We start from the raw sequence: 12476 nt of genomic DNA on the forward strand, positions 1-12476 counted from the left end.
AACCAAAGCTTTAAATAAAAGCAATCTGAAAACAAGGGACAATCTCCTTAAGCAAAAAATCAAAGAGAGCAAAACGGATACATTAGACAACAAATTCAGATTTATCTTGGAATATAATCAACAAGAGTCAAAAGTACGTAAAATTATCAATAAAAACTGGTATCTAATCAAACAGGATCCAGTTATAGGGGACACAATCCCCAAAAAACCATCGATAACATACAGAAGAAATACCTCAATGAAAGATACTCTGGTGGACAACGACCCCTGTGGCCCTATAGCCAAGGGATCATGGCTAGCTCAAAGGACTGGATTTTACAAATGCAAAACATGCAAGGCTTGTCAGTTTGGGGTAACAACCACCGAATATGCAACCCCCTTCGGTGGACCAAACAAACTTATCACCAAGGCCCTAAATTGTAAAACCGAATTTGTCATTTATGTGTTGGAATGTCCATGCAAGTTAAAATATATTGGTAGTACCATCTTACAAGGACATAAACGTATTCTGCAACACATAAGGGCCATCAAAAATCATGATCAGGCATATCCGGTGGCCCGTCATTTCCATGAGCAACATGACGGAGATCCAAAGGATCTTATATATTTCCTTTTGGACTCCGTCCCTAAAAATAAACGGGGAGGTAACAGGGAAAAAACCCTTCGCATCCTGGAAATGAACTACATTTTAAATCTAGATACCAAGCAACCAAATGGACTCAATAGCTCTGATGAACTCCATGCTAGTCTGTAAGATTAATTAATATGGTCCAACAGCATTGACACCAAATAAGTAACTTAAAATGCTCCTCAGATATACTCCGTGGAACATTTTTTGAATGAAATGACAAAACAATATTGTAAACAAAAGATGAAACAACATTTTCAATAAGTGACCCCAGCAGCTAAAATATTTGAAACAATATGAAAGTGACTGACATCTTTTTTAACCACTAGACCTGCTGAAAATTCCCTCCCATAGTGAACTGTTTTTAACCACTTTTTTAGATTAATATTAGGCACTTAGCACTTTTTTATCAGCACTTAGTTTTCGGACACTCACGGGTTTTTTATGTAACACACAATAACATCATCCAAGTTGATTTGATCAAGTAAACAAAGACATTAGACATTGATTAGAACAAAGGCCCAGACCGAGGCATATAAATTTAACAACGCATAGGTTCAATAATATCCCTGTGGAATACCAGCAAAGGTAACCCATTATATGGTAATGATTAAAAGCAAATCATTTATCGAGTTCAGCCAATACTCAGCAGAAAAATTTTTTTTAATTCCATGAATAAAATAAGTATTTAAGGCGGATCGAACAAACCAGGATTTATCCGGAGATGTGAGGTTTTGATGCATGTATTTATTTATTTATAATAACTATTTTAGCATGCAATGTGACGCACTTAATCACCATATATAAACTGGGCTTTTATGGATATTTTACGGATGTATTTTAAACATGAAATTGTGTTTCGTTTGCATTTTAGTAAATATTTAATTATTTATTTATTTATTTATTTATTTATTTATATATTTGCAATTTTGCACACACTGCCTTCTAACTAATGTTAAATTGTGATGACAACAAACAATGCAGATTGATGTCGTTTACTAGCTATGAATAATTGTTAAGGATGAAGTTAAAGCACAATTGTGTCACATAAAGTTATAGTGGGAAAAAAACGAAACAAAAAAGAGTAAAAGAAAAAAACCAAACTGAAAAAAAGTGTATAGCCTATAAAAAGCTTTCCTATTGGCAAAAGCGCGTCATGTGATCAAGTCCCCAGGGAGGGACGAAACGCGTAATGGCTGCCGCTCCTGTGGTGTAATCTTTGCAAAATAAACTAAGCGGTATTTCAAAAGGATTCTGTGGTCCGTGCTCTTTGTCTCCAGCATCCAGTATCCAGATGGAAGGAAATATGGTAGAAGAGTATTAAGGTGATATATATATATATATATATATATATATATATATATATATATATACACACACACAGATATATCTAGATAGATATAGATATACCCCAGTGACGGTCGCCACCAGGTATTTATAGTTTGGTCCACTGATCTATAGGAAAACCATTTTTTGTGTTGATAATACCTTTAGCCCCATTTGACGAATCTCCCTGAAACTTTCCAAAATGGTGCTACTTTTTGACTAGTTTGTGCATAGAAAGTTTCGGGCTGAGTAAAAAGGGTGGCCTAAATGCACAATCTCCATGCATTTTCCATAGACTTCTTTTAAAAGGGATACAGCAAAAACTGCTGAATGGAATTACACCAACATTGGCAGGAAGCTAACTCTTGATAAACAGATTGTGCTTTTTGCGATTTGGAGTAAATCCGTTCAGTAGTTTTTGAGATAGTAAGGTTAAAAACAATAGATTATTCTGATTGGCCCACTGAGCTCTTTTTTCCCTGGGCCAATTCGCTATTGTGAGAGTCATACTCTCGTAGGAGCGAGCGGTCGGATTGGCAGCCACCAACATGTGAAAAATGTTGCTGCCAGCCATTACAGGATTCAGGGACTAAGAGCAACATGTATGACCATTTCCGTTTGCAACTCTCAAATTGTGATTTTAGCAACTCACAAAATGAAATGTTTTTCAAACATTCTACCGAACTGCAGGAGGGGAATCTTCGCATTTATCAAGGTGTCAAACTCCTATATTTGACGCATACCACTATCAGAAGACGAAAATTCCACTTTTTATGATGTATTCTAAATGGCGAATTAGAACTTTACCTCATTAAGCCCTGATGAAGTTCTACAGTTTCATGTTTGGGAATGAAACGCATTGGCTGTTTTTTGTGATTTAAGATAAAGAAAATGTTTGAAGAAATCACTATGGACTAAAATTTATCTTTTTGGTGCCCCTCCTTCTTGTTCAACCAAAATTGTAATCTGTACTCAGTGGCATAAAGGCTGACAAGTGCTTAAAAAGTTGGGCAAAAAATAAACATGAAAAGAATCGGCAAAATATGCTGCGATCCAATGGGACTCCCACTGGATTAAAAAAAAAAAACAATGTCAGCAGGGCCACTTTGTTTTCTAAATGGGAGGGGGCATGTAGCACCAACTCCCCTAGCCTTTACAGGGCCCGGGAACCCAATCGTAGGGCCGATATTTATCAATATAGGAAGTGCAACCCCCCCTCCATGAAGCCTCAGAGACCGAGGGGAGTCCATCCGAAGGGTCAAACCTTTTTCAAAATGAGGAGGGGGCCACGTGCTTTTCCCCTTCCCGATACTCTAAAGGCCCCAAGGAGCCGACCCCCATGGCTGGCTCACTAGCTATGTCCTGGGAAGCCCACCCTCAGGAAATAGCGGTTTCCCTGCCCGCACTGGTGTGGGCAGGGAGACCTGTATTTTCTTCCACCTGGTGGGGGGTTAGCTTTATGCATGGCAATAAAACATTACTTCATCCTAAAATAAAACCTAGGTATTCTTTGAAAAACACAACGTTTAACTTAACTTTATAGTTAGGTGGGATAAAAAGATCTGTCTTTGTTTAAAATAAAAAACCTTAGTAATTCACTGAAACAACCAAAGGTTAAAGTAACATTATAGCTAGGTGAATATATCAGTGACAACATTAACATTTTGAACTAAACAAAGAAAAAAAATTAACCAATTATAGTTAGCAGAACTAGCAGTAATTTGGACCCCCACCATGCACTGTTTGGAGTTTTGCCAGGGTTCAAAGTACAGACTGAAAAAAACGTATTGAGATGACAAAAACTCCTGTAGTGTGAAAAGTAACAAAGGGAATACCACTTCATTACTGTCATGACTCTGACCAAAGTTTTCATATTTATAGTATGATGAAGGAGTGACCAAGACATACAAGGGTTGAATGGAAGCCATTAATAACTATCATAACACACTCGAACCCACTCTTAACACTCTCCCCTTTCTTATTTCCATCCTATCATGGTTGATCAGCTGCAGGCCACCTGACAGGGATCTAAGTGCTGTTTGAAGATCACCTGAACTATAGAATGGACACACTAGCTACATGTCATGTGACAGACTGACTCAAACTTGGCTTTTCAGTCAACAGCACTAAGCATGCTGCGACTTTTTGGACCAAACTTAACAAAGTTAAAAGTGAAAAATCATACACCAGCAAGTTTCATGTTTCAGCTGAACACCAGGCCTAGTTGAAAGTCACCCCGCCCAATGGTCAGGATGTTTCACTGAATTAACCACTTGTCACTGAGGTAGGATAATGTGGTAAACAAACGGAGGCTGAGGTTTTTTACTCGAAGACGAAGCTTTATTCTTGAGAAACAGTTCAGTCACCCAACCAGCCGGCCAGACAAGAAATCCCGCTCGCCAACCGCCACACAATAGAACCTCACACGGATGATATAGAACAATGTAGATTTCATAGCAGCACGAGGAGAGCTGCATAATGTTAACCACATTATAACACATAAGATATGAAGTTTAAGAGTTCAGATCTCAGCAAGTCTGACCTAGCCCTCAAGGTCAGATGGTCCACTGAATACCATCACTTGGGTAATAGTAACACCTGTTATTAACGGTACTTAGAAAAGGCAGAGAAGTGGGCTAAAGGACTGAAAGACTAGTAATGGTAATTATTAATCATGTCATCTCCCTGATTAAGGGCTACCACGAAATTAGCACATTGTCTTCTCTGCAGTGTCCCCAGATGACAGCTGCACATTATACTATGAGAAAAAGGGGGCGACTGCACCGGCCACTGCAGGCCCAGATTGCATCGTTGCCGCTGCTGCCGCCACTTGGAAAGTGCTCTGATGACAGCTCGCGTCTGCCTCTGTCAGCACTCCATGATGAACGATCTCTTGAATTTAATTAAATGCCAGGCACTTTAATTGTCAAAGTGCCCTACCTTACCAATTCTCATCTCATAAAGCATGAGCCATTTCATATCCCTGCCCGTTTTATTTACTGGCTTGTTCTGACAGGAAGGCTTTCAAGATTTCTGGTGCTTGGCCCAGCCATTCTAATAAACCTTGTGCTCTCCAATTCCGCACTATAAAATAGCCCCAAATGAACCAAATTCACAAAACGTATATTTCTTTAGAGCTGTGCATCCATAACTATGCAAGGTGACAAGCAAAAATCTGCTCACACATTATCAAAAGCAGGACAAATACAAGACATTACATTTAATAGGCAACGAAATCTCAACATACAATATAATTCCTTCAATATCATTATGGATCTGTTTCCCAAGTCATTCCTTGAAGTGCAAGATTCTTACTTTCTCTGACAAAATATTGTTACAGAGAAAAATGTCCTGTTAGAAGTAGTAATTTATTCGCCAACGCACAATGAGCCTGCATCCTGTCGTACAGAGGTGGCCCGCTTTCTTTCATATGTGGATAAAAATAGTAATTGTTCAGATCACAGCTCTACAACTATTTCTACTCCTACGTCTCCTCGCTGGCGCTCGCACTCCTGCGTCACGACGCGCTGCCGCACTAGACGGAAGCCAACTTCTCTTGACACCCACGTCTTCAAGTTTGTTGAGAGACGTACAAATGAAATTAGCACTGGATCGGCGCTGCTTTCCAAGTAATGTTGTATTTCCAGTGACATGGGGTGTGAGAAATCTGCATACTTTCGTTTTGTGTAATAATCCGAAATTTCAAAACCATTAGGTAAAAATACACGAAATGCAAACCCAGCAGTGAGCATTATATTTTAGTGTGAATTTCATGCAATAAAAAAAAATTAAAAAAGCATACAGGTGCCGCGAACAGCAGCTGCTCTCTTGGTCACGTTGTTCCCACCATGCCTTCTGTCTTGGAATTTTTACCTAAACAGACTTGAAAGCACGAGTAATCTAGGGAATTTCACTTAGCAAGCTTATCATGAAATGCTAGAAAACATGCGAAATGATCCCATTATAAGGAAAAATTCACCACTGACCCTAGTGCCTCAAACTTAGAGGAGGAAATATTACCAGATGAGGAGAGGATTTGAAGAGTGCCTATGAATAATTGTGAACAAGTATCACACATCAAAAGTCTGTTCTTTGTATTTTCTTTACATATACCCTAGGCCTGCTTGATCCTGAAAGACTTGGTTCATCTGTCTGAAAACCAAAGAGTTAATCCAAATCTCTTACACACTGATCCAGATATTGCAAAACCTTAAAATGATTTACAAATATAGGTACAATGATTTAGAAAATACCTTCAAATGATTTAACCCCTTCCCCGCTCATGACGGAACCGTTCCGTCATGAGCCACGGTTGGCGTGTGCTCATGACGGAACGGTTCCGTCATGACAATCCTGTTGGCGGCCGCTCCGCCTGCGCGGCGCTGTTTCCCCGCCTGTGCGGGGCGACAACGCAAATGGGCGGAGTCATGACGGAACCGTTCCGTCATGAGCACAGCTCAACTGTGGCTCATGACGGAGCGGCTCCGTCATGAGCACAGGCCCACCGCGCTGCCCCCCTGCCCCCCCCAGCGCTGCAGCGGAATGTCCGCAGCAGCGAAGGGGTTAAATGGCGGGAGCTGCGTTACCGCTTCCTTGTCTCAGGCCTTACACATGAGCCTCACTTAGGCAAAGGTACATACCTTCCCAGTCTTAAAATTGAAAGAAATCTGAATCACTATTCCCAATATGGCATATTTCCTAGTCCTGAACCATAAAGATGGGACTGACCCAAGTCACTACTTGTTTAATTGTTATCATTTAGCTTGGATATGCGCTCACTTGTAAGGATTGCGACAAGGAGGTTATGCTCAGATTACTCACTGGTAATCTTTATCACTCAGTCATAGTCTTCCTTGTCACAGTCACCTTTGAGCACTATGGGGCAGATTTACAAGAAAGTGACGCATCTGTACAGATGCGTCACTTTCCCTGCGCCACCCTTAGAAACCCTTGCGCCACCATAGATGCGCCGTATTTACAATACGGCGCACTATGGCACAAGGATTGACACATGCGTCAGAAATTCTGACGCATCTGTTGGTGGAAAAGTCACGCATTGCTGGAGTCGTGTCGCAAGCAGGACGCAACTCCAGCAATACGTGTTGAGGCCTATTCCCACTACACTGCGTCACTGCTTACGCCTACTTTAAGCAGGCGTAAGATTTTGACGCAGTGGCGTCCTAAAAGTGGCGCAGTGAAATCTTGTAGATTTCACTGAGTCACTTTTACGAGGCCTTCCTGCGTGGGAACGCCCCCCCTGCATACATTATACCTGACGCAGGTATAATGTGACGCAGGGCTTTACAACGTGACACATCTCCCTAGATGCATCACGTTGTAAATAGGCCGCATTGTTTGCGCCGCTGTTGGGTCAAAAAAGTGACGCAACTGCAGCGCAAAAGTCACTCAAGGGGCTTGTAAATCTGCCCCTCCGTGTTCGGGGCACAGTATTTACCCATTGTAAAAAATCTCAAACCAAAATGGAGATCCAACAGGTAATGACGAGGCATAGGGCAAACCACAGACTCTCTAAAGCCTATGCTGCCTGTTTAAGTTTAAAAAACCAGACACTCGTACAGTGCTGGGCGTAACAATATTCTGATGCGAAATTATATAACACAACACTAGGCTTCAAGAGTGAGGGCTGTTTCTGTCCATATTGGTAAAGCAGATCAATAGAACCACTTAATATCTAGCACATATCGGAGTATAAAGGTATTACATACCTCCGTAGTGCGATAGTTCAATAGACAGAACACCCGTCTATTGTACTGTGATTGAAGAACTCTGTGTTTAACACAGAGCATACCCCAAAATAACTTATTTTCAATGTTTGCATGTGTACGACAATGAACGATAAAACAACCTTTTATTGATCATTGAAAAGAAGTTATTTTGTATGTAATAGCTTTGTTCTCCGATATGTGCTAGATATTAAGTGGTTCTATTGATCTGCTTTATCAATATGGACAGAAACAGCCCTCACTCTGTAAGCCTAGTGTTGTGTTATATACTTTCACATCAGAATATTGTTACGCCCAGCACTGTACGAGTGTCTGGTTTTTTAAACTCAAACAGGCAGCATAGGCTTTAGAGAATCTGTGGTTTGCCCTATGCCTCGTCATTACCTAGTTTGTGTTTCTTCATCTTTTTGTTTCTTAGAACAGGCCTCTTTTCCTGAGCTGTAGCCACGGGAGGCGAGGCAGTTCTCTGGTGCATTATAGGTAAGCATGAAATTACACATACTTTCATGAGTATATTACTCAGCGAACAGCAACAAGGGGTCATTTGGACCCTCGCAGAGATTTAGCATTTGGCACGAGTATTTGACTTTTTTGTTTTTTACTTTTTTGTTGTTGTCTTTTTTCATTTGTCTAGGTGTCATCACTACACCATAATTCACTGAGAACCTAGATGTCAGGTCGGTAGGTTGTAATTGGTTCAACCTATTCTTTATGATCTCTGTATTCACGATTCACACACGCAGTAGCATAATTATATTTAGGTCCTGAGGAAGGCCAAGATTAAATTCAATCAAAATGGCTGAAACATGTAGACCTTGATTCTGGGCTTATGCAGTTATTATTTCAGAACTGCATCTGCACTGTTTTTAACTTGGTGACCAATAGATAATGAATAAAGATTTTTTTCTTTGATAACCAATTTTAACTTGCACATCACCGTTCACATTTTTTGCACTGCACCCACCAGTCTCAGAAATCTCGGTTCTTCACATCTGTTGGATTGTAGCAAATCCTACTTATATCCATCTCACTTGAAAACATCCCTAAGCTCCACCCGCTCAGAGCGGGGGTTGTAGGCCTTGGTTGCACTAGGTTGCAACCATGAGGAGAGCCCAGATGATGAAGCATGTCACTACGGTGAGTGATGGGATTCCGTCCTTTTAAAAGGATTTCCACTGATTCCACCATAAGGTCTCTTCTTGTGCCATTTGCTTTTGGAGCTCTTTTTAGGCTCATAGACCCATGGATATTCTGCCCTTAAGGGATGCCCATGAGTAAACAACCCTCCTTGCCGAACACCCCTGAATCACAGGAGGAAGAGAAACCCCAGAGTGAAGATCGGTAAAGGAAATGGCAGACCTATCCCAACGAAAAATAGTTGCTGACTTAGAGTGATGAACCCGCCTTGATACACCAAAAGTGGCAAAAAGAAAATCCTCCTGAGGAATAGAGGCAGTTCTCTCCAGATAAATAACAAGAGCCCTCGTCAAATCCAGAGAATGCAACAGAACTTCTTCCTCCGTAGATGGGGGAAGTAAAAAAGGCAGGAAGTACAATATCCTGGGCCTCTGTAAGGCATTAGGGATATAAGGGAGATCCCGCGGGGAACAGGAGAAAAAACTACTGGTCTCTTGAGGTAGAAACTCCGAAAAAGGCGAGAGGCCAAGGACTCAAAGGGGAGGAAAGAGATACCCCTGATAGCCATGTAGGCAGCACACTGGCTACAGAAAGTAGAAAGTGATAGCCCCATCAATAACTCATCAAGCAAGAACTCCAGGATAGATCCACACTCAAAGGAGTCTGGGATAAACCCCCTTGATGAACACCAGACAGAAACATTCTTCCAGTGTCTCTCATAAACATGAAGAGTGCTGACTGTCCTAGAATTCTGAATTGACAGAGTCACTCTCAAGGAGGAACTGAAATTGACTAGCCTTCTCTTTTCAGTTTCCAAACTGCCAATGCCAGCTATCTGATCGAATTGTGGTACAAATGAGAAAAACTGAGCAGAGGAGGGGATATTGGAAATTTCTAATTTGGAGCAATGGCCAAACTGTGCAGTAGGGGCTACCACAGTTAATGACTTCCAAACAAGACTACTGACAGGACCATCTCCCTTTTCCTCCTGATGTTTGCCAAAACTCTACTGAGAAGAGGAAAGGGAATAAAGACAAAAATAAGACCTGCTGCCAGAGGAAACGCATGACGTCTACCTTCTAAGCCTCCACACAAGGGAGAAGGGTGTGAAACCTCAGTAGAAGGGCATCCTACGTAGCAAAAAGACCCAGTCAAGGTCTCCAAAACCCCTCCATAATCTCCTGGAAAATAAGAGGCGACAAGGACAAAGACACTGAGGAAGGGATTAAGCAACTCTGCTGATCCGCACGACCATTCTCACTCCCCGGAAGAGAAATTGCAGTCAGATGCCCCTATCTGATCCACCAGAAGAGGAGAATGAGTTCCTCCACCAAATTATTTGAATTGGCTCAGGCCACTTGATTGTCGTTCTGATCTGAATACACTTGTCCTTGGGAACTGGGGCAAAGTGCAGAAGAGCTTTGAAAACTGCTGCCAGCTTTTTCCAATTTGAAGTCATCCAGCTCTCTGTGGTTGACTAAAATCCCTGAGAAGGAAGAGTCCTGAGTGTAGCACCCAACTCCAAGTGCTCGCATTGGTTGTCAGGGAACAAGGTACTGGTGAGTCCAAGTACATCCCCTTTGCAAGGTTCACCGGCTGCAACCACCAGTGTAGCTGCCGAGAAATTGTGGCTGGCACCAAGGCATCGTAATACTGGGATCTTGTGTTCCAGTGCGCTAGTAGATGATAAACTAGATGGAAAAGATGCCTGCAAGCCTAAGGAACCAGAAATGCGGAGACAGACATGTCCCCCTCAACCAGTCCCTTGACAAAGCAGACTGAGCCGTTAGGAGAGTCCCAAGATGGGACCGGAAATGCTGTGGTTGCACTGGTGGAAGAAACACCCTTCCCAACTTCGTATCGAAGAGTGTTCCTATGAACAGGAGCACCTGAGATGGGATGAGATGGGACTTGCTGAGATTCACAATGAACCCATGGTTCTCCAGGCAACCTCGCACCAACTTCACTTCTTCCTGGGCCTTAAGGAAATAGGAGGAAGAAATTATCCAATTGTCTAGGTGGGGAACAAAAACATCCCCGGGTATGTAGAAGACCCACCAGCGGGGCCAGGGTTTTCATGAACACAATAGGGGCTGAAGCACGGCACAGGGAAGCAAACAGAATTGGAATGGCTGCCCCAGATCAAATAACCTAAAAAATCTCTGTGAAAGTAGATGTATTAGGATATGGAAATAGGCATCTAAAAGGTCCAAAGAATCCAGAAATGACTGAGAATAAAAAGGGGGTAATATCTTCTGCAAACTCACCATCTTGAATTTTTGGCTGGGAACATAAGAATTTAGTGTCTTGAGATTCAAGACTAGGCAGTAACCCTCTGATGCCTTATGTACCAGGACCATCAGAGGATAATATCCCTGACCAATTTCTGACTCGGGGACTGGAATGATGGCTCCCTTTTGGAGAAGCTCGAAGATTCTCTTCTGTAAACCCTGGAATTTCAGAGGATTCCGAGGAGTTGGTACAAAAAGATCTGAAGTCCGGAAAGAAAAGTCAATAGAATAGCCTTTTTTTTGTTTTATGTAGTGCGAACTCGACCTGAAGGTATCATAGTGCTTTACTTGAGCACCAGTTGCATTACAGACACATTCATTTTGTTAGGCACGGGGAGATTACGTGATTTGCCCAGAATCACAGGATTTTGAGCGTCCCTGCTGAGACTCGAACCCAGTTACCCAGCTTCGAGGTCCACTGCTCTGGCCATTAGGCCACATCCTCTCCCCTACCACCACACAAAGAACCCAGGCATCGGTGATGTCTCTTGACCAAACGGATAAAAATTCTCTGATTCGGCCTATCACCCTCTGACAGTCATTCTTTTTGAGTTGAACTGGCATGGGTGGCACCTGCTGGATGTTGCAGGACTTATCACGGCCTCTTCCCCTTCCACAAAAGGGCTCAGCATGTCCTCTCATAGCTGTGGAGGAATTCCCAAACGCCCACCAGTAAGCAAACCCCCAGACCCCTTGCCGCTAAGCAGAATCTTACTGTCTCTACAGACTTCTTTAATTATTTCTCTAGTAGAGGGCCAAACAGTTTCGCTCCATTAAAAGGCAGCTGACAAAGAAGTGCCTTCATGACCTTCTTCTTATGTGCCGCCAAAGCTGAGACAATCGAACCAGAAACGGCAGCTGCCGCCGACAGAGATTCAAAGGAAATGTCCAACCGGAAGTGAACCTTTTGCTCCATAATAGACAGTCTTGAATTAACACCATCCGTGTTGGACTTGGCCCTTTTTGCAGGGTTATCCCCAAACTTTTTGCTTCTTCCTCCTATTTTTTCCTGACCTGTTGTTGGTTTTAGGACTCTGGGCACTTTATCACTGCTAATCAATGCTAAAGTGCATATGCTCTCTGTGTAAATTGTTGTTACAATTGGTTCTCCATGATTGGCATATTTGATGTACTGGTAAGTCCCTAGTAAAGTGCACTGTAAATCAAATGCTTCTAGTGGGCCTGCAGCACTGATTGTGCCACCCACATACATAGCCCTGAAAAGGTATTTCAGACCCTCTGACTGCTGTCTGAACAATACAATTGAGCAATAATCAGGGTTCAGGGGGCCACTTCAGGCCTCTGGGCCCCGGTGCACTGCACCTGCTGCACCAAATGAAGCTACTCCCC

The 12476-nt window shown here is 42.3% G+C and overlaps 1 protein-coding gene across 4 annotated transcripts in view; it reads right to left on the reverse strand.

The window, feature by feature from the left end:
- Positions 1–12476, reverse strand: part of PPFIA4 (PPFI scaffold protein A4) — a 3163248-nt gene that overhangs the window by 2072628 nt on the left and 1078144 nt on the right. The gene's annotated exons all lie outside the window — the stretch shown is intronic.

This window comes from Triturus cristatus, chromosome 1_2 (assembly GCF_964204655.1).
Source record: "Triturus cristatus chromosome 1_2, aTriCri1.1, whole genome shotgun sequence".
NCBI lineage: Eukaryota > Metazoa > Chordata > Amphibia > Caudata > Salamandridae > Triturus > Triturus cristatus.